The sequence below is a fragment of the Triticum aestivum genome, chromosome 1B (assembly GCF_018294505.1).
Source record: "Triticum aestivum cultivar Chinese Spring chromosome 1B, IWGSC CS RefSeq v2.1, whole genome shotgun sequence".
NCBI classification, from domain to species: domain Eukaryota; kingdom Viridiplantae; phylum Streptophyta; class Magnoliopsida; order Poales; family Poaceae; genus Triticum; species Triticum aestivum.
Window position 1 is genome coordinate 660,046,574 of NC_057795.1, and position 27,578 is coordinate 660,074,151.

A 27,578-nucleotide genomic window follows, 5' to 3' on the forward strand; every position below is an offset into this window, starting at 1 on the left:
GTCTTCTTCGAGTCCCGGATCCAGGGCCCTTTCAGGGTCCTCGGGCTGCGGGGAAGGGCTGGAGATTCCTTCCACGTCCCTCCTCAGTTCCTGCTCAAAAAATGCAAGTAACCTTAGCAAAGTACGCCACAATAAGTGAAGCGATGAAATAAATGACTACTTACCCAGTTTGGGGGGTTGTACATGGAGAATCCGTCTCGCGGTTTGATACGAAGGAATTCTTCTTCTCCTCCTTTGTACAGGTTGGACAGTATCCTTGCCAGTGCGGCGGGGGAGTCCGGGCCCTTCCGGCCACAACGGGTGGCATCGTCTGTCCAGTTGTAGTGCTACATGGAATTGCTCCGGTATTGCAGCGGTTGCACTCCCCGCATTATGCATATTGCCATCACCTCGACTGTCGTCAGTCCGGATTTGGCCAGTAACTTTATCCTACTCATCAGGAAATGTACTTCCCTGGAATCCTCTTCTCGGGGGCTGGGGGGGCGCCAGCTTAGACGTGCCCTCGGCGGGGTGTTACTGAATTTGGGGAGTCCTGTCTGGACTGGATCCGGAAGGGGAGCGTCGTTGATGTAAAACCACTCGGAAGTCCAGTTATCTGGCGCCTTCTTGGGAGTACCAGATAGGTATCCGGTCTCAGCGATACGCCATATTTTGGGCCCTCCCACTTGACATAGGGATTCTCCCTGGTTGCGGGGGACAAGGCAGAACAGCTTCTTCCACAGTCTGAAATGAGCCTCGCAGCCTAGAAATAGCTCGCAGAGGGCGACGTACCCTGCTATATGCAGTAAGGAGGCTGGGGTAAAGTTGTGCAGCTGGAGGCTGTAGAACTCCAGGAGGCCACGAAGGAACGGGTGAATAGGAAACCCGATGCCCCTTAACACATGCGGAATTAAGCATACCCGCTCCTCTGGAGATGGATTGGGGGATCCCTCCGCTTGTTCTCCGTCGTTATAGGCGGCCACACCGGCTCGGACAGGGACCATGAACGCTGGCGGGAGGAGCCCTTGGGTTTGTAACTTTACCAAACGGCTATGGGAAACTGAACACTCTCCCTAGTCCCCCGGCTTGGGGCAAGGGGAGCGAGCAGAAGAGCTGCGACGATCAGCCATGTTGGGGTGGTTTTTGCTGGGCACTCTGTTGGATGCTTGCTCGAGGAGGGAGAGTGAGGTTTGGATCTGGGAATCCCTGTGTCTTCAAATAGATGGTTAGCCCGAAGGACTGAGGGTGGCAAATGCAAAAACGCCTTGACTCCTTGCATTCGCTCGACACGTGGAAGTGGCCATTATTGAAGCGCTGAAGCCGAGGAGTACAACATTGATGAAGATGCCGGACACTGTTCATCATGATGGGAACATTGGAGTATTCGGAGGAGGAACCTGCCTTACAATGCCGAAGACAAGACTGCACGCCGGACTCATCGTCATTGAAGCCTGGTTCAGGGGCTACTGAGGGAGTCCTGGATAAGGGGGTATCCGGACAGCCGGACTATATTCATCGTCCGACTATAGAAGCGTCAAGATACAAGACTCAAGACTTCGGCTCGTGTCCGAATGGGACTCTCCTTTGCGTCAAAGACAAGCTTGGCGATCCAGATATTATGTTTCCTTCCTTGTAACCGACTCCATGTAAACCCTAGCTCTCCGGTGTCTATATAAACCGGAGAGGATGGTCCTTAGAAGGCCGATCACATTTACAACCATACCATCATAGGCTAGCTTTTAGGGTTTAGCCTCTATGATCTCATGGTAGATCAACTCTTGTATTCCACATATCTTCAATATTAATCAAGCAGGAAGTAGGGTTTTACCTCCATCGAGAGGACCCGAACCTGGGTAAACATTGTGTCCCTTGCTTCCTGTTACCATCAGCCTAAGACGCACATATCGGGACCCCCTACCCAAGATCCGCCGGTTTTGACACCGACAGCCGCCCCATCTGGGGAGGCTGAAGGGTCTGAGAGGGCAGCCCAGGGGACCAGGAAGGGTCCCCGGTGCATGGCCGTCATAGGCTCATCGTCCGAGGACGACGAGGCAGATTCCTCCTGCGGAGGCGGGGAGGATCATGAAGAAATGCCACCTCCCCGCATTGGGGAGGAGAAGAAAAAGAAAGCCGCCCCAGAGGGCAAGGCTAGGACACCCAAGAAGGGAAAGGTGTCCCTTTCGGATTATTCCACCACAACCGCCTACAGCGAGGAGGAGTGGCTGCCCAGGGGGAAGCCCGTAGTAAGATCGTAAGTATCCGTACTTCCATTGTTCCTTAGTGCGACTTTGTTTCATAATCTGTTATAACGCCGAACACGCATATGCAGTCCGGCCAGGGCCCATCCCGAGGTATCTTCTTCGGATGGGTCTTTGAGCGATTCGACGATGAATTCGCTCCCAACAGCCACATCCCCTCAGCGTGCGGATGACACGGAGGTGTTGTCCCAAAGGCTCCCTGAGCAAGGGGAGGTGACTCTGGAGACGCCCCAAGGCGAAGTTCCAGACGCCGGGCACACGGGGCGCAAGATCCCCGCAGATCGTGCTGACAGGAGCCGCAGTAAATTGGGCTCCCAGCCGGACACTATATCGGAACCTCTAAAGGTTTTGGATTCGGGCAGGCAGCCCCTCACTAAGGAGGGAGAGCCGTCCGCGCCGATGACTTCCGTTACGCCAGAGGCACCGAATAGTCTGCTGGAAGCGCTTCGCGGCGCTTCCATGGATGAAGAGCACTATACTCTTATGAGTGCGGTGATTCAGAAGGTTCTGTCCGCCAAGAGCGGACTAACCGAAGCCTGCACCAGCCTCCTAACAGGCTTTGAGGTAAGTAAACAAAAACTTGTGAAATTATCACCCGGTAGGTAGTAGCCCCTGATACTCTGTTTGGTGTTCGGAACAAAAAGCCAAACGGAGGGTCAATTTAATCCGCGGGAGTCTAATATTAGGTGCCTTATGTGAATATGCAGGCGGTGCTGGTTGCCGCTGCTGCCCGCACGGCCGAGGTTGCTAGACTCAATTGGGACCTGGAGTAGGCCCAGGGAGAGCTCGGCCTCACGAAGAGGCAGCTCGAAGAGAACAAAGGTGAGTGATACCCTGTTCACATATCATAAAGAATAGACAAATTGGTGATTCTAATGATAAAGCATCGTGGGTTTGTAATAGGGGCCACAGCCGAAGTGGCATCCCTGAAGAAAGCACTGTCCAAGGCTGAAGACAAGGCGGCCATGGAGCGCACTGAGCGCGAAAAGCAGAATGCTAGGATGGGCGAGGTACAGCAAGAGCTCCAGGAGCTCGGCAAGAAGTTCGGGTCCTTGGAGCGTGACTTCAAGACGAAGGAGTCTGAGCTTGCGAAGGCCCTTTTGAGCATGAAAGACGCCAAGGCCGAAGCCAAAAAGGCTCAGCAGGAAACCCAAGCGGCCAAGAAGAGAGCGGTGGGTAAGACATTTTTTATACAAAGCAAGCATGTGGAGGAGGCGTTTCTTTTACTTACCCGAATTCGGAGCTCTCTAGGGGCATTCGCAGATCTGCCATGCAGCGTATCTGATGCTGCAGAGTTCTACCGTGCCGAGGAGGGGAGCTCAACAGAGAAGCTGTTCTGGTCCCAGTATGCTGGAGCCGGACACCCGATGCCTCTGAGTGACCAACTGAAGCAGTTGGTTGAACTCCACAGGGCGGCCGAAGTGGCTATGAAAGATTTCATAGTCCAGATGTGGCCTGGTGAGCCCTTGCCCACCAGCTACTTCGGCCTGATAAAGCGGATGGTGAATGCCTGTCCGCGGCTTGAAGTGATCAAGCATTCCGTTTGCATTGAGGGTGCCCGCCGAGCCTTTGCTCGTGCGAAGGTGCATTGGGGCAAGCTGGGTGCGGAGAAGCTGGTGAAGGACGGACTGCCAGAGGGCAAGGTGCATCGCTATCCAGAAAAATATTATGATGGCGTTATGAAAGGCGCTCGTCTCGTGGCCGATGAATGTACCAAGGACACGATCTTGGAGTGAATGTACTTCTGTCATTTTGTAATATAAAGACGAAGTTACTTGCACTATATAGCGCTTTTTGATTTAAAATTTTACCTTCTGTGCAGCTGTTTATAAAATTCTGAAAGTAGGCCAGTCGTCGGCTTCCGCCCCCATATAACTAGTATCGGGGTGTTCCTGGAAAAAACCCAGGCACTCTTTATCCAAATTTTTGGTCCCTGAAGGAGGTGTTTGGCGCAGCGAACAAGGCAATCGGACTATGCGGCTTTATAACCTTCACTTAGCCATAGAAGTCTACAATTTTAAATTTCGGCGAAGCCCCTAGAATCCGGAAAGCCGAATTGGGGCGCTATATACGCCTAAATTGGACGAGGCCGATTCCTCGCCTAAAGTGGAAAAAATCTTTAAAGATTTTAAGACCTCTCGGACAGCGACCAGCTCTTGCCGCATCACGCCGGTCAGTTTTCGGCTTTCTCTACTGAGGTGCTCGTCCGTTAGAACCGGGACACAATCGCAGTAGTTCTCCCTGCGCTACCGTAGCCGATATAACAGAACGTAAGGTACCAAAACAAGGGAGCCGGGCAAACCCAACTATTGACCCAAGACATGATTGGGAGCTCATGCATATAATGCTATAAGTTCGGGGTGCCGCACTGTTGAAAGTGTTCGGACTTATCTTGCCGTATTACGGGGCACCATAAGAAGCCCCTTGCAAACATAATATACCAAAGTGTATGGATGCAATAAACATTTATAGAAAAGATGTGCAGATAGGGAGGATAAGCTGCCGCTGTATATAATTTTCCATTGATGTATAATACGTCTAAGCGTATGTTTACAATGAATGCGTTAAGCAGAGGTAAATAGGACTATTTGACATGTCCTATCCAAGGGCTGGCCGCGTATAGGTAAATATAACAGGTATAACGATCGTCAATAGATTCCACCTGGGTATTCCTTTCGTGCATAAAGCCTCTTTGCCTCCTTGGATTTCTCTCCTGTGGAAGTCTGATAATCCGGCTCTTCTGAAGAGGCTGCCCCGAAGCAGGGTCCTGAATGATAAAGGGGGTTATTAAAGTATGTTGCGGCTAAACCGCACTGTTGACTGTGCCACTATTGCGCCTCTGCCTGTGCCCACAGTATTTCGAGTGCGTAATTGTGTACGCGCGGCACAAATGTTGCCTTAATGGGGCTGGAGTGGAGGCCGGACTGCTAGTCGTGCTCTTGGCGTGCCTGTCGATCCTGTTGCAGGGTACTTCGGACTCGTTTGACGGTGTACAGAGTCACCAGATTGGTGGTTTGCCGGGGGAAGCTGCTTTGCACTTCTGCCGCGAGGGCTGCAGTGTGCTCTTCTGTACGGAGAGAGCGGTCCATGTGTCCGTTGACTATTATGACCCCGCGAGGTCCTGGCATCTTGAGCTTGAGGTATGCATAGTGTGGTACCGCATTTAATCGAGCGAATGCGGTTCGTCCAAGTAGTGCATGATAGCCACTACGGAAAGGGACGATGTCGAAGATTAACTCCTCGCTTCGGAAGTTATCCGGAGATCTGAAGACCACCTCCAGTGTTATGGAGCTCGTGCAACAGGCCTCTACCTCCAGTGTTATCGAGCGAAGGTAGTTTTGGTGGGCTTGGTCCTTGAAGGGTCAATGCCCATTTTGCGCACTGTGTCCTGATAAAGCAGCTTCAGGTTGCTGCCTCCGTCCATAAGGACTCTTGTGAGGTGAAATCCGTCAATGATTGGGTCTAAGACCAATGCAGTCGAACCGCCATGACGGATGCTGGTAGGGTGATCCCTACGATCAAAGGTGATCGGACAGGCTGACCATGGGTTGAATTTTGGGGCAACTGGCTCCATCGCTTAGACGTCCTGTACTGCTCGCTTCCTTCCCGTTTGGGGATGTGGGTAGCGTAGATCATGTTGACCATTTTTACCTGGGGAGGAAATTTCTTCTGTCCCCCCCGTGTTCGGACGCCGGGGCTCTTTGTCATCGCTGTTGTGCAGTCCCTTGTCCTTGTTCTCGGCATTTATCTTGCTGGCTTGCTTGAACACCCAATCTCTATTAGTGTGATTTGCTGGCTTATCCGGGGTGCCCTAAATTTGGCATGAGCGGTCAAGTATGCGGTCCAGACTGGACGGTCCCTGATTGTTTCTTTTGAACGGATTTTTCCGCTGACCGGATTTTGAGCCACTGAATCCGGCGTTGACTACCGTGTCTTCAGTGTTGTCGCCATTGTTTCGACGCTTATGTCTGTTGCATCGTGGCTTGCCGTTATTGTCGTGGACGTCTGAAGTGCCAGAGTTTATAGGCGTGGTGCTACTGCGGGCCAACCAGCTGTCCTCGCCCATGCAAAAGCGGGTCATGAGTGTTGTGAGGGCTGCCATGGACTTTGGTTTCTCCTGGCCGAGGTGTCGGGCAAGCCATTCGTCATGGATATTATGCTTAAAGGCCGCCAGGGCTTCGGCGTCCGGATAGTCAACTATTTGGTTCTTTTTGGTTAGGAACCGAGTCCATAATTTTCTGGCTGACTCTCCGGGCTGTTGGGTGATGTGGCTCAAGTCATCAGCATCCGGTGGTCGCACGTATGTGCCCTAGAAGTTGTCGAGGAAAGCGTCCTCCAGTTTTTCCCAACTGCCAATGGAATTTGTCGGCAAGCTATTTAGCCAGTGCCTGGCTGGTCCTTTGAGCTTAAGGGGAAGGTACTTTATGGCGTGTAGATCTTCATCGTGGGCCATGTGAATGTGGAGAAGGAAATCTTCAATCCATACTACGGGGTATGTTGTGCCATCGTATGATTCAATGTTTACGGGTTTAAACCCTTCTAGGAATTCATGATCCATTACTTCATCAGTGAAGCAGAGGGGTGGGGGGGGGGTGCGGCGCCTCTGTGCCGGGCTATGTGACGACGCAGTCCTACTAAGTCTGGTTGGTTGTGTCCGGCCCGACCGGATTTATTATTAGTGTATCCGGCATGACGGTTATCGTCATGTGATGTGGCGCGCCCCCGTGATTCGTAGATCGATCTTGGTTGTCCTGCATTGTTTTCCAATGTGTCTCACAGGTCCTATGTATTGCCTCGGGCCATAGTGAACTGGCGTGGGGGTGCGGGCTGGTATTCGGGCTGATATGTTGTTTTATCCCGGCCACGAGGTGGCCGGTCAGCCGTGTGGCGCTCGAGTCCATATTCCTCGGCTGCCAGGACTTCTGTCCATCTGTCTGTGAGTAGGTCTTGATCGGCTTGGAGCTGCTGCTGCTTCTTTTTTAGGCTCCTTGCAGTGGTGATAAGCCGGCGCTTGAAGCGCTCCTGCTCCACGGGGTCCTCAGGCACGCCGAACTCGTCGTCGCCAAGGCTAATCTCGTCTTCAGAGGGGGGCATGTAGTTGTCCTCCTCCGGATATCCGTCCATCGCCTGTTCGTCTGGGCTGACCTGCCCGTCTTCCTGTTCGGCCTGCTCGAAGGCAGGCTGGTCGGGGTTGTATTCATCTTCGGCAACGTCCGGATTGTTTTCGTCTCGAGTGTCGGTATTGCTGTGGCGGGGCTTGGAGCAGCGCTGAAGACGCCCATGCTTTGCTTTCTTCCTTGAGGGGTTATCCTCCTTTGCCTCATTGCCGTTGGTTTCTTTCGGAGTGTCCACCATATATATATATATATATATATATATATATATATATATATATATATATATATATATATCATATGAAGAGGTGGCTATCCACCGCCCCGTGGGTGGTGGTTCCTGTTCTTCTCCTACATCGTCGTCCATACCGTCGATGTCTTTGGAGTCGAAATCAAGCACATCGGTCAGATCATCGACCATGGCTATGAAGTGGGTGGTGGGTGGGCAACGAATTTCCTCGTCGCCAGCTTCCCACTCGAGCCAGACATAGTTCGGCCGAGAGTCTCCTGACAAAGAGAGAGACTTTAATGAGTTTAGCATGTCGCCAAAGGGCGAGTGCTGAAAAATATCCGCAACAGTGAACTCCATTACCGGAGCCCAACTAGATTTGGCGGGCTCGGAGGTGCACGGACTGGAACCTACAGCCGGATACGAGTCTGGGGGTCTGATGTCACAGGCTTCCTTGGGGGTGAAGTCTGTCTTCGGCTCTATCGCCGATAAGGGTGCAGCCTCCAGGGCGGGGTCCATCCACCCGTCCTTGGGCGGCGCAATCTGCCCCGGATTTAGGTCCGGGGTTCCTGCAGGGCCGATATGCCGAGCATTGTCCGACATCAGGTCTAAGCCATGCTCGTCGTGGCTATCCGACGCTCCTGGCATAGGCTCAAATCTGTTGAAAATCAAGTCTCCACGGATATCGGCCGTGTAGTTTAGGTTTCGGAACCTGACCTGATGGCCAGGGGCGTAGATGTCGATCTGCTCCAGATGGCCAAGCGAATTGGCCCGCAGTGCAAAGCCGCCGAACACGAAGATCTGTCCGGGGAGAAAAGTCTCACCCTGGACCGCATTGTTGTTGATGATTGAAGGAGCCATCGAGCCTCGCAGCGACGACACATAGGAACTCTAAACGAAAGCACCAATGTCGGTGTCAAAACCAGCGGATCTCGGGTAGGGGGTCCTGATTTGTGCGTCTAAGGCTAATGGTAACAGGAAGCAAGGGACACAATGTTTACCCAGATTCGGGCCCTCTCAATGGAGGTAAAGCCCTACTTCCTTCTTGATTGATATTGATGATATGAGTCTTACAAGAGTTGATCCACCACAAGATCGTAGAGACTAAACCCTAGAAGGTAGCCTATGATGATTATGATTCTGTCTCTAATGACTAAACTCTCCGGTTTATATAGACACCGGAGAGGGCTAGGGTTTACATGGAGTCGGTTACAAAGGAAATATAATATCTGGATCATGAAGCTTGTCTTCCACGCAAAGGAGAGTCCCATCCGGACATGGGATGAAGTCTTTGAGTCTTGTATCTTCACGGTCCAACAGTCCGGCCAAAGTATATAGTCCGGCTGTCCGGATGATAACCCACAAGTGTAGGGGATCGCAACAACTTTCAAGGGTGAAGTACAACCCCAATTTATTGATTCGACACAAGGGGAGCCAAAGAATATTCTTGAGTATTAGCAGTTGAGTTGTCAATTCAACCACACCTGGATAACTTAGTATCTGCAGCAAAGTATTTAGTAGCAAAAGTGCTATGATAGTAATGGTAACAGTAGCAACAGAAAAGGTAAATGTTTTTGGGTTTTTGTAGTAGTTGTAACAGTAGCAACGGAAAAGTAAATAAGCGAAGAACAATATGTGAAAAGCTCGTAGGCAATGGATTAGTGATGGATAATTATGCCGGATGCGATTCCTCATGCAATAGTTATAACATAGGGTGATATAGAACTAGCTCCAATTCATCAATGTAATGTAGGCATGTATTCCATAAATAGTCATACGTGCTTATGGAAAAGAACTTGCATGACATCTTTTGTCCTACCCTCCCGTGGTAGCGGGGTTGTCGGTGTCAAAACCGGCGGATCTCGGGTAGGGGGTCCCGAACTGTGCGTCTAGGCAGATGGTAACATGAGACAAGGGACACGATGTTTTACCCAGGTTCGGGCCCTCTTGATGGAGGTAAAACCCTACGTCCTGCTTGATTGATATTGATGATGTGGGTATTACAAGAGTAGATCTACCACGAGATCAAGGAGGCTAAACCCTAGAAGCTAGCCTATGGTATGATTGTTGTTCGTCCTACGGACTAAAACCATCCAGTTTATATAGACACCGGAGAGGGCTAGGGTCACACAGAGTCGGTTACAATGGTAGGAGATCTACATATCCGTATCGCCAAGCTTCCCTTCCACGCCAAGGAAAGTCCCATCCGGACACGGGACGAAGTCTTCAATCTTGTATCTTCATAGTCTTGGAGTCCGGCCGATGATGATAGTTCGGCTATCTGGACACCCCCTAGTCCAGGACTCCCTTAGTAGCCCCCAAACCAGGCTTCAATGACGACGAGTCCGGCGCGTATATTGTCTTCGGCGTTTGCAAGGCGGGTTCTCCTCCATATTCCACGTGTTTGCCGAATAGTGTCCGGTTTCCTTATAAATGTTGCGCTCCTTGGCTTCTACATCCAATAATGGCCCTCTTCCACGTGTCGTATGAATGCGAAAAGCCAGGGTATTTTTACGTTTTACCCCCTAGCTGCGCGAATAAGCTGCCTATAAGAGAGGCGAGGACCCAGATCCGAATCACACCATCCTCCTTACGCAAGTACTCATCGAAGCGCATCTGACAAAAATCCATTCCAACATGGACAGTCGACGCGGCTCCTCCTCTCGCGCTCCCAGTCCTCAGCCAGGAGATTGGAGGAGATGTTCAGTCCCGCATAGCGAGTTAGTGACGCTCCAAGCAGAGGGATACCTTCCCCCAGCCTTTATGGTTCCGGTTCGAGCCGAACTGGCCACCTCCAAGGGTGGGAAGCAGGCGGAGAGCGTCCCCAATCCCTCCAAAGGAGAGCGGGTATGCTTCGTCCCCTACCTAATAAGGGGACTTGGATTTCCCATACATCCGTTTCTCCGGGGGCTCCTGGAGTTCTATGGACTCCAACTTCACCACCTCACACCTGCCTCCATCTTGCACATCGCGGGCTTTGTAGCTCTTTGCGAGCTGTTCTTGGGCATCGAGCCCCATTTTGCGCTGTGGAAGAGATTGTTTTGCTTCGTACCCAGTTCTCACGAGGGGTCGATATATCAAGTGGGCGGAGCCGAAATATGGTGCATCGCCGGGACCGGATATCTATCCGGAACCCCGAAGAAGGCGTCCGGAGACTGACCTCTGGAGTGGTTCTATATGGAAGACGCCCCGCTGCCGGATCCAGTTCGGATCGGCCTCCCGGAGTTAACGCTCCTCTGAAGAAACGCCTGAGTTGGCGCCTGCGGAGCCCTCAACGGGAAGATGATAGGAGCGTCCAATATCTGATGGGCCGGATAAGGTTACTGGCCCATTCCGGATTGACCATGATTGGAGTCATGGCCATATGCATTATGCGAGGGGTGCAGCCGCTCCAATATAGGGGCTACTCCATGTGGGATTTCAACGGGGAGAATGACGCCACCCGTCATGGCCGCAAGGGGCCGGGATCGACCGCCGATCTGGTGAAGATCCTGTCCGACTTGTACAATGGGGAGAAGGAGGACTTCCTCCGCACGAGTCCATTGAATGGATTCTCCATGAATATCCCTCGGAGCTGGGTAAGTGGACGTTTATATATCCGATCCGTGCTTTCAAAGTTAAGTGTCTTACTTTATGATTTCGACGCAGGAATTGCGCCGGGATGTGGAGGGCATACAAAGCCCGACTCCAAAACCCGAGGATCCGGGAAGATCCTTTGATCCGGCCTCCGGAGAGGATCCGGACATAAAGGTGGAACCGATCGACGGGGTGTTCCACCAACTCAGCATAGACAATGCTCTAGTCGCCATTACGGCTGACTACCCCGGTTTATCTCTGGCTTCCCAGGTGAGTACGACCGAAGTCCTGACACCATTACTTTTTTAATGCTTATTTCTGACCACCATATACCAACGGTGCTTCGCAGGAGGTGCCTTTACGGCGGGAAGCCGAGCCCGCGGCGACTGACCAACCAGGGTCAGTGCGGCCCAGCAGGCGGAAGAGGAGTGCGACGCGAATCGAAACATCGCTGCAAAGGTATGGCGCACCATTGTCTTTAAGGGAAAGACTCCTGGGTGGTATATTAATGCTCATGATTCTTCCAGGGGAAAGAGCACTCGCCGAACTGTGCCCGGAGAGTTTGCCAACCAAACCTCCGCCAGCCAGGCTCCAACACCTGGTCCGGAGGGGGAGGCGAGCGCAAGGCACGAGCCGGATGCTCCTCCAACGGAGGATGCCGATAGGCTGTCCGCCACCAGGTTTGAGGTGGAGAGCGCCATGAATCACAGGTGCCGCCGGACAGTTCTTCGTGACGCGTGTTTCTCCCCAGAGGCGTTGAATGCCTTTAATGCGGGAGACGCGCACCTCCGTGCTGCTCAAGATGGTTTAACCAGAGCCACGGAGCAGTATGTGAAAGACATACGGGTGAGGAATTTTAATAGTTATATATGCCAGTAGCCCCGAGACTTAAAATAGTTAAACTAACTGATTTAAGGATCATTTGTTATGCAGGATCTTACGGAGAAGAATACCCACCTGTCCCAGGAGCTTCAAGAATGCAAGGCCCAACTTGAGGCCGCACTAGCCGCCACCGGGGGAGCCACAGAGACCCCCTCTGGTAATACATATTTTGAAAAGATAAGTAGTTTATGAAGTGCGGCGTGTGCGTTTAGTCTGACAATAATATTGCAGAGGGTGCTGGACTAGATCCGGATAAGCAACATCTGCTGCGCCAGCTGAAGGCCAGCGAGAAGGTGCTTATGAGGGTGCAGCAGGAGAGGAACAAACTCCAAGATGCCAACACCCAGCTGGGCGAAGAACTAAAAGATGTTCGGGTCCATCTGTCTAACTCCGTAAAGGAGAATCGGCGGCTTCGTCGCGGCATTTACAGTACGTGCTTGAGCAAACTCTTTTGAAAAGAAGAGTTCGGCGAGGAAGTCGATTGACAGAAATGTGTCTGTAGGTGTGCTCACGGGTCGTCCGGCGGAGGAAATGCCTGGTTCCACGGGTGACCTTCTTCCCGAGCTGCTGCAACTACACGTACATGTCCGGCAGGCGATGAGCGGCGTCGTTCAGGCCTTATGGCCGTCCGTCTCCCTACCCGAGGGTCTTGGAGGGCTTGCTGAGAAGCTTCAGGGAGTACGGTAGCGCTTCCGTCTGTGGAAGATATCGGCCTGCCGTCAAGGCGCCAGGGAGGCCTGGGCCATGGTGAAGACGCGTGTCGGTGTCAAAACCGGCGGATCTCGGGTAGGGGGTCCCGAACTGTGCGTCTAGGAGGATGGTAACAGGAGACAAGGGACACGATGTTTTACCCAGGTTCGGGCCCTCTTGATGGAGGTAAAACCCTACGTCCTGCTTGATTGATATTGATAATTTGGGTATTACAAGAGTAGATCTACCACGAGATCAAGGAGGCTAAACCCTAGAAGCTAGCCTATGGTATGATTGTTGTTCGTCCTACGGACTAAAACCATCCAGTTTATATAGACACCGGAGAGGGCTAGGGTTACACAGAGTCGGTTACAATGGTAGGAAATCTACATATCCGTATCGCCAAGCTTGCCTTCCACGCCAAGGAAAGTCCCATCCGGACACGGGACGAAGTCTTCAATCTTGTATCTTCATAGTCTTGGAGTCCGGCCGATGATGATAGTTCGGCTATCCGGACACCCCCTAGTCCAGGACTCCCTTAGTAGCGCCCAAACGAGGCTTCAATGACGACGAGTCCGACGCGTATATTGTCTTCGGCGTTTGCAAGGCGGGTTCTCCTCCATATTCCACGTGTTTGCCGAATAGTGTCCGGTTTCCTTATAAATGTTGCGCTCCTTGGCTTCTACGTCCAATAATGGCCCTCTTCCACGTGTCGTATGAATGCAAAAAGCCAGGGTATTTTTACGTTTTACCCCCTAGCTGCGCGAATAAGCTGCCTATAAGAGAGGCGAGGACCCAGATCCGAATCACACCATCCTCCTTCCGCAAGTACTCATCGAAGCGCATCTGACAAAAATCCATTCCAACATGGACAGTCGACGCGGCTCCTCCTCTCGCGCTCCCAGTCCTCAGCCAGGAGATTGGAGGAGATGTTCAGTCCCGCATAGCGAGTTAGTGACGCTCCAAGCAGAGGGATACCTTCCCCCAGCCTTTATGGTTCCGGTTCGAGCCGGACTGGCCACCTACAAGGGTGGGAAGCAGGCGGAGAGCGTCCCCAATCCCTCCAAAGGAGAGCGGGTATGCTTTGTCCCCTACCTAATAAGGGGACTTGGATTTCCCATACATCCGTTTCTCCGGGGGCTCCTGGAGTTCTATGGACTCCAACTTCACCACCTCACACCTACCTCCATCTTGCACATCGCGGGCTTTGTAGCTCTTTGCGATCTGTTCTTGGGCATCGAGCCCCATTTTGCACTGTGGAAGAGATTGTTTTGCTTCGTACCCCGTTCTCACGAGGGGTCGATATATCAAGTGGGCGGAGCCGAAATATGGTGCATCGCCGGGACCGGATATCTATCCGGAACCCCGAAGAAGGCGTCCGAAGACTGGCCTTCGGAGTGGTTCTATATGGAAGACGCCCCGCTGCTGAATCTAGTTCGGATTGGCCTCCCGGAGTTTAGCAACGCTCCTCTGAAGAAACGCCTGAGTTGGCGCCCGTGGAGCCCTCAACGGGAAGATGATAGGAGCGTCCAATATCTGATGGGCCGGATAAGGTTACTGGCCCATTCCGGATTGACCATGATTGGAGTCATGGCCATATGCATTATGCGAGGGGTGCAGCCGCTCCAATATAGGGGCTACCCCATGTGGGATTTCAACGGAGAGAATGACGCCACCCGTCATGGCCGCAAGGGGCCGGGATCGACTGCCGATCTGGTGAAGATCTTGTCCGGCTTGTACAAGGGGGAGAAGGAGGACTTCCTCCGCACGAGTCCATTGAATGGATTCTCCATGAATAACCCTCGGAGCTGGGTAAGCGGACGTTTATATATCCGATCTGTGCTTTCAAACTTAAGTGCCTTACTTTATGATTTCGACGCAGGAACTACGCCGGGATATGGAGAGCATACAAAGCCCGACTCCACAACCCGGGAATCCGGGAAGATCCCTTGATCCGGCCTTCGGAGAGGATCCGGACATAAAGGTGGAACTGATTGACGGGGTGTTCCACCAACTCAGCATAGACAATGCTCTAGTCGCCATTACGGCTGACTACCCCGGTTTATCTCCGGCTTCCCAGGTGAGTACGACCGAAGTCCTGACACCATTACTTTTTAATGCTTATTTCTGACCACCGTATACCAACGGTGCTTCACAGGAGGTGCCTTTACGGCGGGAATCCGAGCCCGCGGCGACTGACCAACCAGGGTCAGTGCGGCCCAGCAGGCGGAAGAGGAGTGCTGCGCGAATCGAAACATCGCCGCAAAGGTATGGCGCACCATTGTCTTTAAGGGAAAGACTCTTGGGGGTATATTAATGCTCATGATTCTTCCAGGGGAAAGAGCGCTCGCCGGACTGTGCCCTGAGAGGTTGCCAACCAAGACTCCGCCAGCCAGGCTCCAACACTTGGTCCGGAGGGGGAGGCGAGCGCAAGGCGCGAGCCGAATGCTCCTCCAACGGAGGATGCCGACTGGCTGTCCGCCACCAGGTCTGAGGTGGAGAGCACCATGAATCACAGGCGCCGCTGGACAGTTCTTCGTGACGCGTGTTTCTCTCCAGAGGCGTTGAATGCCTTTAATGCGGGAGACGCGCACCTCCGTGCTGCTCAAGATGGTTTAACCAGAGCCACGGAGCAGTATGTGACAGACATACGGGTGAGGAATTTTAATAGTTATATATGCCAGTAGCCCCCGAGACTTAAAATAGTTAAACTAACTGATTTAAGGATCATTTGTTATGCAGGATCTTACGAAGAAGAATACCCACCTGTCCCAGGAGCTTCAAGAATGCAAGGCCCAACTTGAGGCCGCACTAGCCGCCGCCGGGGGAGCCACAGAGACCCCCTCTGGTAATACATATTTCGAAAAGATAAGTAGTTTATGAAGTGCGGCGTGTGCGTTTAGTCTGACAATAATATTGCAGAGGGTGCCGGACTAGATCCGGACAAGCAACATCTGCTGCGCCAGCTGAAGGCCGGCGAGAAGGTGCTTATGAGGGTGCAGCAGGAGAGGAACAAACTCCAAGATGCCAACACCCAGCTGGGCGAAGAACTAAAAGATGTTCGGGTCCAGCTGTCTAACTCCGTAAAGGAGAATCGGCGGCTTCGTCGCGGCATTTACAGTAAGTGCTTGAGCAAACTCTTTTGAAAAGAAGAGTTCGGTGAGGAAGTCGATTGACAGAAATGTGTCTGTAGGTGTGCTCACGGGTCGTCCGGCGGAGGAAATGCCTGGTTCCACGGGTGACCTTCTTCCCGAGCTGCTGCAACTGCACGAACATGTCCGGCAGGCGATGAGCGGCGTCGTTCAGGCCTTATGGCCGTCCGTCTCCCTACCCGAGGGTCTTGGAGGGCTTGCTGAGAAGCTTCAGGGAGTACGGCAGCGCTTCCGTCTGTGGAAGATATCGGCCTGCCGTCAAGGCGCCAGGGAGGCCTGGGCCATGGTGAAGACGCGGTACACGAAGGCTGATCCAAACCACATGGCCGAGGTCGGACCTGTGGGGCCCGATGGGAAGGAGATCCCTGTGAGCCTGATGTACGGCCAAGTAGAGTTGGCCGCGAAATATTCCCAATGGGACTGTAAACTAGACAGCCTGTTAGATGGGATTGAAGAGGAGTACAATCAGTCAGTTTGACGATGTAATTTAAAATGACATGTAAAATGCCTTCTAGCCGGATTGTAGATTGTTTGTCTTTGCAGACCTTTTCGCTTCAACCTCGGGACCCAACAGTTATACAAAAACTGGGGCATGCATGGAGACCAGGCGTAGGGGTCATAAGTGCTTTATCAGACAAGTGCCCAACTAGCTATGTTATATTACATGGTTAGTAAGAAACATCTTCCAGGGAGAATAGTTCCATTAGGGGTTCCTTTCCCTGGGAGGCATGCCCTAAAGTGCATGTCCGAACTGCGAAAAGAGCAGAAAAAGCATCTGGGGGCAGATAAATAAATAAGTAATAAATCATCTTTCAAGTCACCGACCGAATATTCCCTTAAGAACGCTAGCCTTCGGCTTCACCCAGTCTGAGGTACACATCCGGCTGACCCGGCAGTAACAATCGCAGAGGTGCTCCCTTTACCTCCTAACCGAACAATCGGGAACGTAGGGGTAAGCACAGGAGCCAGGCAACCCAGCTTGGCCAAAACATAAGTCATATCGATGCATATAATGGTGAGTAAAAGGTACATGCGGAAGTATGACACATGTGTTGGGCATGAAGCCCGTATAAATAAGCTTCTGTTAAAGAAGCCCCCTGGTATAATGAGTGCGAGTAGCACATCAAGTGTGTGCGAACAATGCGCAGATCAGCCCTCAAAGGCTTTTACTGAAAGAGGGAGGAAAAAGGAGGGAAACAAAAGACAGTGAAAAAATATGAAAGGTGGACGGAGGAAGGAGACGAACTCTGAGTCCGGCGCTAGGCGTAGAATCTTCGGAGACGGGCTGCATTCCATGGGTTCGGCTCAAGTCGGTTGTCAGATGCGTTGCGTAGACGGTATGCACCGCCGGTAAGGACTTGGTCAATGATGAAGGGACCTTCCCATTTGGGCTTAAGTTTGTCCTTTTTCTTGTCCTGCAGGCGTAGAACTAGCTCCCCAACATTGTAAGTTTTGGCCCATACTTCTCTGCTTTGATATCTTCAAGGCTGCTGCTGATAGAATGCGGAACGGGATGTTGCCACGTCGTGCTCCTCGTCTAAGGCGTCCAAACTGTCCTGCCGATCCAACTCGGCTTCTCTTTCTTCGTACATGCGCACGCGAGGTGAGTCGTGAATTATATCGCAGGGCAAAACTGCCTCTGCGTCGTATAGCTTAAAAAATGGTGTGAATCCAGTAGTGCGGTTTGGCGTGGTCCGAAGCCCCCAGAGTACGGTGTCAAGCTCCTCTACACAATGCGTGTTAGATTCCGTGAGGGACCGCACTAATCTAGATTTAATGCCGCTCATGATTAGACCATTCGCTCGTTCGACTTGACCGTTAGTTTCAGGGTGATAGACTGAAGCGTAGTCGAGCTTGATGCCCATGTTTTTGCACCAGAGTTTAACCTCGTCGGCCGTGAAATTCGTGCCGTTATCAGTGATGATGCTGTGGGGGACGCCAAAACGGTGTACTACCCCGGATATGAAGTCTATCACAGGTCCGGATTCTGCCGTTTTAACTGGCTTGGCCTCTATCCATTTGGTGAATTTGTCCACCATGACCAATAAGTATTTTTTGCTTGTGGGTTCCCCCTTTAAGGGGTCCAACCATGTCAAGCCCCGAGACCGCGAACGGCCAAGTGATGGGTATAGTTTTGAGGGCGGTGGGTGGCATGTGTCTTTGATTAGCAAAGAGCTGGCAACCGACGCATCGTTGGACTAAGTCATGAGCATCTGCCCGGGCTGTCGGCCAACAAAATCCTGTACGGAAGGCCTTGCCTACAAGGGCCTGGGCTGCAGCGTGGTGCCCGCCGAATCCGGCGTGAATTTCAGCCAGGAGATGTCGCCCTTCCTCTTCGGAGATACACCTTTGAAGGACTCCGGTTATGCTTTTCTTATAAAGTTCTCCCTCATGGACCTTGTAGGCTTTAGATCGCCGAACTATGCAGCAGGCCTCGTTTTGGTCTTCGGGAAGTTCCTGCCTAATTAAGTAGGCTAGGAATGGTTCCGTCCACGGGGCAATTACTGCCATTATTTCGTGGGCTGAGGGTGTTATTTCATTGGCTGAGCCACCGATTGTGTCAGAATGTTCCATGTTGGGTGGTGCAGTTGGTTCCGGGTTGTTATGTCCGGACTCCTCTTCCCATAATACGGATAGCTTAAAGAGCCGCTCCAGGAAGATGTTTGGAGGGACGGCGTCGCGTTTTGCGCCGATGCGTGCCAACACGTCTACTGCCTGGTTATTATCCCGGGCCACATGGTGGAATTCGAGTCCTTCGAACCGAGCTGACATTTTTAGGACGACGTTACGGTAGGTTGCCATTTTTGGATCTTTGGCGTCAAAGTCACCATTTTCTTGGGATATTGCGAGGTTTGAATCCCCGCGCACCTCTAGGCGTTGAATACCCATGGAGATTGCCATCCGAAGACCATGTAGAAGGGCCTCGTATTCGGTGCATTGTTGGAGTCCGTGTACATTATTTGAAGTATGTATTGGACTGTGTCTCCGGTTGGGGACGTCAAGACGACGCCAGCCCCCAAGCCGGCCAACATTTTGGAGCCGTCGAAATGCATGATCCAATTGGAGTATGCGTTGTACTCTTTAGGGAGTTCGGCTTCGGTCCATTCGGCGATGAAGTCAGCCAAAACTTGCGACTTTATAGCTCGCCATGGTTTGTAGGTTATGTCAAATGGTAAGAGCTCAATGGCCCATTTTGCAATCCTGCCCATCGCGTCGCGGTTGTTTATAATGTCGTTGAGAGGTACTTCAGAGGCTACTGTTATGGAACGGTCTTGAAAGTAGTGTCGCAGCTTCCGGGATGCCATGAACACCGCGTACGCTATCTTTTGATAATGTGGGTACCGGGACTTGCATGGAGTTAAGACAGTGGATACGTAGTACACTAGTTTTTGAAGAGGGAATTTGTGCCCTTATGTTTCTCGTTCGACGACGAGTACCGCGCTGACAACTTGATGTGTTGCTGCGATATATAATAACATCGGTTCGCCCAGGTTGGGCGCGGCCAGGACCGGATTTGTTGCCAATATGGCCTTAATTTCTTCGAGTCCGGCCGTGGCAGCATCCGTCCATTCGAAGTGTTCGGTGCGCCGGAGGAGGCGATAGAGGGGCAGTGCCTTTTCTCCCAAACGGGAGATGAAGCGGCTTAGAGCCGCGACGCATCCAGTTAGTTTTCGTATTTGTTTGAGGTCTTTTGGGATATCCAATTGTGACAGAGCTCGGATCTTGGCTGGGTTTGCTTCAATTCCTCTACCGGATACACTGAAGCCCAAGAGCTTTCCGGCTGGTATGCCGAAAATACATTTTTCCGGGTTGAGCTTAATGTCATATGCTGGGAGGTTGTCGAATGTAAGCCTCAAATCGTTTACTAAAGTTTCGACGTGTTTTGCCTTAACGACCACATCGTCTATGTATGCCTCCATTGTTTTGCCTATCTGGGTAGCCAGACATGTCTGAATCATGCGCTGATATGTTGCGCCGGCGTTTTTGAGTCCGAAGGGCATTGTGTTGAAGCAGAATGGTCCGTATGGAGTAATGAATGCTGTTGTAGCCTGGTCTGTTTCCGCCATCTTGATTTGATGGTATCCGGAGTATGCGTCGAGGAAGCACAATGAATCGTGCCCTGCGGTAGCACCGATGATTTGGTCGATGCAGGGGAGGGGGAAAGGATCCTTTGGACAGGCCTTGTTAAGGTCTTTGAAATCGACACAAAGGCGCCAGGATTTGTCCTTTTTTGGTACCATTACCAGGTTTGCTAGCCAGTCCGGATGTTTTATATCTCTAATCAATCCGGCTTCTAAGAGTTTGGCTAGCTCCTCTCCCATTGCCTGTCTTTTGGGTTTGGAAAATCGCCGAAGAGCCTGTTTGACTCGCTTGAATCCTTTTAGGATATTTAGGCTGTGCTCTGCCAGCCTGCGTGGGATTCCTGGCATATCTGAAGGGTGCCAGGCAAAAATGCCCAAATTTTCCCGAAGGAATTATCGTAGTGCGGCTTCTACATCAGGGTTTAATTGTGCCCCGATGGAGGCCGTCTTTGTGGGGTCCGTTGGATGGACCTGGAATTTGACTATTTCATCTGCTGGTTTAAAAGTGGTGGACTTAGATCTCTTATCGAGTATCACATCGTCCCTATTCACCTTGGAGCGCAGCGCAGTGAGTTCCTCTGCCGCTAGGGCTTCGGATAGTGCCTCTAGGGCTAGTGCGGCTGTCTTATTTTCACCGCGGAGTGCTATATCTGGATCACTGACAAGAGTGATGATTCCGTTGGGCCCGGGTATTTTAAGCTTCATGTACCCGTAATGGGGTATAGCTTGGAAAATTTTTAATGCCTCTCGCCCTAACAAGGCGTGATATCCGCTGCCGAACGGGGCCACTTGGAACTTGACCTCCTCGGACCTGTAATTGTCCGGTGAGCCGAACACTACATCTAGTGTGATTTTTCCTGTGCAGCGTACTTCCCGACTAGGGATTATTCCTCTAAAGGTTGTGCTGCTTCGCTCAATGCGGCTCCAGTCTATTTCCATTTTTTGGAGGGTTTCCTCGTAGATGAGGTTTAATCCGCTGCCGCCATCCATGAGTACCTTGGTAAGACGAAAGTCGCCCACTATCGGACTGAGGACCAATGCGGCTGGTGCTCGGGCTGTTCGGAATTTAGGTTCGTCGCTGGTATTGAAGGTGATAGCCGTGTTGCTCCATGGATTTGTTGTTGCTACTTGGTAGACTTCGGCAAGGCTGCGGATTGTTTGTTTCCGCATATTATTTGATGTGAAAGTCTCGAAGACTATTAATACCGTACTGGTACTGTTGGGCTGGTTACCCGGGGCTAGAAAACCTTCGCCACTTTTGGCCACATGTCATAGTATCCAACATGCTCGAAGGCTATGTGTTGGAGTGGCGCCCTCTGTATTATGGACTTTACAGGGTCCGTTGATCCATCCCTCCAGTACGGTTCCGTTCCCTTTAGGGGTTTTTTTCTTTTTGGTTTTTGACCCAGGTGCTTGAGTATGACGCACCCTTTTATTTCGAACTAGGGTTATGTTCAGGGCCAGATTGTCCCAAAACCTGGTTTCGGTTTTCCAAGCACTCTCCATCGCACAGTATTTTTGTACTATGGTCACCAGGTCGGCGAAGCGTGTAACTTCGCGACGACTTATGGCGTTCATAATTCCCTTGTCCGTGCAATTGTTGCAGAAAATTGAGATTGCGCTTTCCTCATGGCAGTCCTTTATCCTATCCATAACCAGGAGGAATCTGGCCCAGTAATGATGTACTGTTTCATCGGGCTCTTGCCGTATTTGAGATAGATCGCTTATGCTTGGGTGGGCGGGCGGAATTAAATTTGGAACCCCGCGCAATCTGAGGCTCAAAGGCCGAGAAGTTTCCGGATTTGGAAGCTTGGATTGCTGGATGTTATCCAACAAATCTGGTCCGATGCCTGACTTTAGGTTCAGTACTTGATTGACGTCCGTCCCTCCGTGGGAATCCGGCATGGAGGGATCGGGAATCCGGACATAACTAGTCTTTAACATAGAAGAAGAGTCGCCGTGTTGTTCCTCTACCACAACAACGTGGTGGGTAGCCTGGGGAGAGTTAATTTCTCTCATATTGGTTTTAAGCCCAATCTGATCGTAGTCTGTAGTGACTCCCAGGGCGGCGATGCAATCCAAGAGCTCATTTACGGAGGAGAGCTCCATCGGATCTAGCTGCTCGGCGAATTCCGAGTTGACGTGAAGATCGCTTTTGATGACCTGAGAGGTCATTGTCGGAGCGGTGGCCGAACAGGTGGTCATAAGAAAACCACCTAGCCGGATAGCTTGGCCGGTGGCCAAAGCTCCCTTGGAGACGGCGCCGTCTTTAAAGACGGGAAAAGGCATCCCTCCTGATTGCGACGGCATAGAGGAACTCTCAATGAAAGCACCAATGTCGGTGTCAAAACCGGCGGATCTCGGGTAGGGGGTCCCGAACTGTGCATCTAGGCGGATGGTAACAGGAGACAAGGGACACGATGTTTTACCCAGGTTCGGGCCCTCTTGATGGAGGTAAAACCCTACGTCCTGCTTGATTGATATTGATGATGTGGGTATTACAAGAGTAGATCTACCACGAGATCAAGGAGTCTAAACCCTAGAAGCTAGCCTATGGTATGATTGTTGTTCGTCCTACGGACTAAAACCATCCGGTTTATATAGACACCGGAGACGGCTAGGGTTATACAGAGTCGGTTACAATGGTAGGAGATCTACATATCCGTATCGCAAAGGAAAGTCCCATCCGGACACGGGACGAAGTGTTCAATCTTGTATCTTCATAGTCTTGGAGTCCGGCCGATGATGATAGTTCGGCTATCCGGACACCCCCTAGTCTAGGACTCCCTCAACGCGGTACATGAAGGCTGATCCAAACCACATGGCTGAGGTCGGACCTGTGGGGCCCGATGGGAAGGAGATCCCTGTGAGCCTGATGTACGGCCAAGTAGAGTTGGCCGCGAAATATTCCCAACGGGACTGTAAACTAGATAGCCTGTTAGATGGGATTGAAGAGGAGTACAATCAGTCAGTTTGACGATGTAATTTAAAATGACATGTAAAATGCCTTCTAGCCGGATTGTAGATTGTTTGTCTTTGCGGACCTTTTTGCTTCAACCTCGGGACCCAACAGTCCGGAGTGTGTCCGAATACCCTCACGGTTATACAAAAACCGGGGCATGCATGGAGACCAGGCGTAGGGGTCATACGTGCTTTATCAGACAAGTGCCCAACTAGCTATGTTATATTACATGGTTAGTAAGAAACATCTTCCAGGGAGAATAGTTCCGTTAGGGGTTCCTTTCCCTCGGAGGCATGCCCTAAAGTGCATGTCCGGAGTGCGAAAAGAGCAGAAAAAGCATCTGGGGGCAGATAAATAAATAAGTAATAAATCACCTTTCAAGTCACCGACCGAATATTCCCTTAAGAACGCTAGCCTTCGGCTTCACCCAGTCTGAGGTACACATCCGGCTGACCCGGCAGTAACAATCGCAGAGGAGCTCCCTTTACCTCCTAGCCGAACAATCGGGAACGTAGGGGTAAGCACAGGAGCCAGGCAACCCAGCTTGGCCAAAACTTAAGTTATATCGATGCATATAATGGTGAGTAAAAGGTACATGCGGAAGTATGACACATGTGTTGGGCATGAAGCCCGTATAAATAAGCTTCTGTTAAAGAAGCCCCCAGGTATAACGAGTGCGAGTAGCACATCAAGTGTGTGCGAACAATGCGCAAATCAGCCCTCAAAGGCTTTTACTGAAAGAGGGAGAAAAAAGGAGGGAAACAAAAGACAGCGAAAAAATATGAAAGGTGGACGGAGGAAGGAGACGAACTCTGAGTCCGGCGCTAGGCGTAGAATCTTCGGAGACGGGCTGCGTTCCATGGGTTCGGCTCGAGTCGGTTGTCAGTTGCGTTGCGTAGACGGTATGCACCGCCGGTAAGGACTTGGTCGATGATGAAGGGACCTTCCCATTTGGGCTTAAGTGTGTCCTTTTTCTTGTCCGGCAGGCGTAGAACTAGCTCGCCAACATTGTAAGTTTTGGCCCGTACTTCTCTGCTTTGATATCTTCGAGCCTGCTGCTGATAGAATGCGGAACGGGATTTTGCCACGTCGCGCTCCTCCTCTAAGGCGTCGAAACTGTCCTGCCGATCCAACTCGGCTTCTCTTTCTTCGTACATGCGCACGCGAGGTGAGTCATGAATTATATCGCACGGCAAAACTGCCTCTGCGCCGTATACCATAAAAAATGGTGTGAATCCGGTAGTGCGGTTTGGCGTGGTCCGCAGCCCCAAGAGTACGGAGTCAAGCTCCTCTACCCAATGCGTGTTAGATTCCATAAGGGACCGCACTAATCTGGGTTTAATGCCGCTCATGATTATACCATTTGCTCGTTCGACTTGACCGTTAGTTTGAGGGTGATAGACTGAAGCGTAGTCGAGCTTGATGCCCATGTTTTTGCACCAGAGTTTAACCTCGTCAGCCATGAAATTCTTGCTGTTATTAGTGATGATGCTGTGGGGGACGCCAAAATGGTGTACTACCCCGGATATGAAGTCTATCACAGGTCCGGATTCGGCCATTTTGACCGGCTTGGCCTCTATCCATTTGGTGAATTTGTCCACCATGACCAATAAGTATTTTTGCTTGTGGGTTCCCCCTTTAAGGGGTCCAACCATGTCAAGCCCCTAGACCGCGAACGGCCAAGTGATGGGTATAGTTTTGAGGGTGGTGGGTGGCATGTCCCTTTGATTAGCAAAGAGCTGGCAACCGACGCATCGTTGGACTAAGTCCTGAGCATCTGCCCGGGCTGTCGGCCAATAAAATCCTGTACAGAAGGCCTTGCCTACAAGGGCCCGGGCTGCAGCGTGGTGCCCGTCGAGTCCGGCGTGAATTTCAGCCAGGATATTTCGCCCTTCCTCTTCGGAGATACACCTTCGAAGGACTCCGGTTGTGCTTTTCTTATAAAGTTCTCCCTCATGGACCTTCTAGGCATTAGATCGCCGAACTATGCAGTGGTCCTCATTTTGGTCTTCGGGAAGTTCCTGCCTAATTAAGTAGGCCAGGAATGGTTCCGTCCACGAGGCAATTACTGCCATTATTTCATGGGCTGAGGGTGTTATTTCATTGGCTGAGCCACCGATTGTGTCAGAATGTTCCGTGTTGGGTGGTGCAGTTGGTTCCGGGTTGTTATGTCCGGACTCCTCTTCCCATAATACGGATGGCTTAAAGAGCCGTTCCAGGAAGATGTTTGGAGGGACGGCGTCACGTTATGCACCGATGCGTGCCAACACGTCTGTTGCCTGGTTATTATCCCGGGCTACATGGTGGAATTCGAGTCTTTCGAACCGAGCTGACATTTTTAGGACGGCGTTACGGTAGGCTGCCATTTTCGGATCCTTGGCGTCAAAGTCTCCATTTACTTGGGATATTGTGAGGTTTGAATCCCCGCGCACCTCTAGGCATTGAATACCCATGGAGATTGCCATTCGAAGACCATGTAGAAGGGCCTCGTATTCGGCTGCGTAGTTGGAGTCCGTGTACATTATTTGAAGTACGTATTGGACTATGTCTCCGGTTGGGGACGTCAAGACGACGCGAGCCCCCAAGCCAGCCAACATTTTAGAGCCGTCGAAATGCATGATCCAATTGGAGTATGCGCCGTACTCTTTTGGGAGTTCGGCTTCGGTCCATTCGGCGATGAAGTCAGCCAAAACTTGCGACTTTATAGCTCGCCGTGGTTTGTAGGTTATGTCAAATGGTAAGAGCTCAATGGCCCATTTTGCAATCCTGCCCGTCACGTCGCGGTTGTTTATAATGTCATTGAGAGGTACTTTGGAGGCTACTGTTATGGAACACTCTTGAAAGTAATGTCGCAGCTTCCGGGATGCCATGAACACCATGTACGCTATCTTTTGATAATGTGGGTACCGGGACTTGCATGGAGTTAAGACAGTGGATACGTAGTACACTGGCTTTTGAAGAGGGAATTTGTGCCCTTCTGTTTCTCGTTCAACGACGAGTACCGCGCTGATAACTTGATGTGTTGCTGCGATATATAATAACATCGGTTCGCCCAGGTTGGGCACGGCCAGGACCAGATTTGTTGCCAATATGGCCTTAATTTTTTCGAGTCCGGCTGTGGCAGCATCCGTACATTCGAAGTGTTCGGTGCACCGGAGGAGGCGATAGAGGGGCAGTGCCTTTTCTCCCAAACGGGAGATGAAGTGGCTTAGAGCCGCCACGCATCCAGTTAGTTTTTGTATTTGTTTGAGGTCTTTTGGGATATCCAATTGTGACAGAGCCCGGATCTTGGCTGGGTTTGCTTCAATTACTCTACCGGATACAATCAAGCCCAAGAGCTTTCCGGCTGGTACGCTGAAAACACATTTTTCCGGGTTGAGCTTAATGTCATATGCTCGGAGGTTGTCGAATGTAAGCCTCAAATCGTCTACTAGAGTTTCGACGTGTTTGGTCTTAACGACCACATCGTCTACGTATGCCTCCACTGTTTTGCCTATCTGGGAAGCTAGACATGTCTGAATCATGCGCTGATATGTTGCGCCGGCGTTTTTGAGTCCGAAGGGCATTGTGTTGAAGCAGAATGGTCCGTATCGAGTAATGAATGCCGTTGTGGCATGGTCTGTTTCTGCCATCTTGATTTGATGGTATCCGGAGTATGCGTCGAGGAAGCACAATGAATCGTGCCCTGCGGTAGCATCGATGATTTGGTCGATGCGGGGGAGGGGGAAAGGATCCTTTGGACAGGCCTTGTTAAGGTCTTTGAAATCGACACAAAGGCGCCAGGATTTGTCCTTTTTTGGTACCATTACCAGGTTTGCTAGCCAGTTCGGATGTTTTATATCTCTGATGAATCCGGCTTCTAAGAGTTTGGCTAGCTCCTCTCCCATTGCCTGTCTTTTGGGTTCGGAAAATTGCCGAAGAGCCTGTTTGACTGGCTTGAATCCTTTTAGGATATTTAGGCTGTGCTTTGCCAGCCTGCGTGGGATTCCTGGCATATCTGAAGGGTGCCAGGCAAAAATGTCCCAATTTTCCCGAAGGAATTCTCGTAGTGCGGCTTCTACATCAGGGTTTAATTGTGCCCCCGATGGAGGCCGTCTTTGTGGGGTCCGTTGGATGGACCTGGAATTGACTATTTCGTCTGCTGGTTTAAAAGAGGTGAACTTAGATCTCTTATCGAGTATCACATCGTCCCTATTCACCATGGAGCACAGCGTGGTGAGTTCCTCTGCCGCTAGGGCTTCGGATAGTGCCTCTAGGGCTAGTGTGGCTGTCTTATTTTCAGCGCAGAGTGCTATATCTGGATCACTGACAAGAGTGATGATTCCATTGGGCCCGGGCATTTTAAGCTTCATGTACCCGTAATGGGGTATAGCTTGGAAAATTGTGAATGGCTCTCGCCCTAACAAGGCGTGATATCCGCTGCCAAACGGGGCCACTTGGAACGTGACCTCCTCGGACCTGTAATTGTCCGGTGAGCCGAACACTACATCTAGTGTGATTTTTCCTGTGCAGCGTACTTCCCGACTAGGGATTATTCCTCTAAAGGTTGTGCTGCTTCGCTCAATGCGGCTCCAGTCTATTTCCATTTTTTGGAGGGTTTCCTCTTAGATGAGGTTTAATCCGCTGCCGCCATCCATGAGTGCCTTGGTAAGAC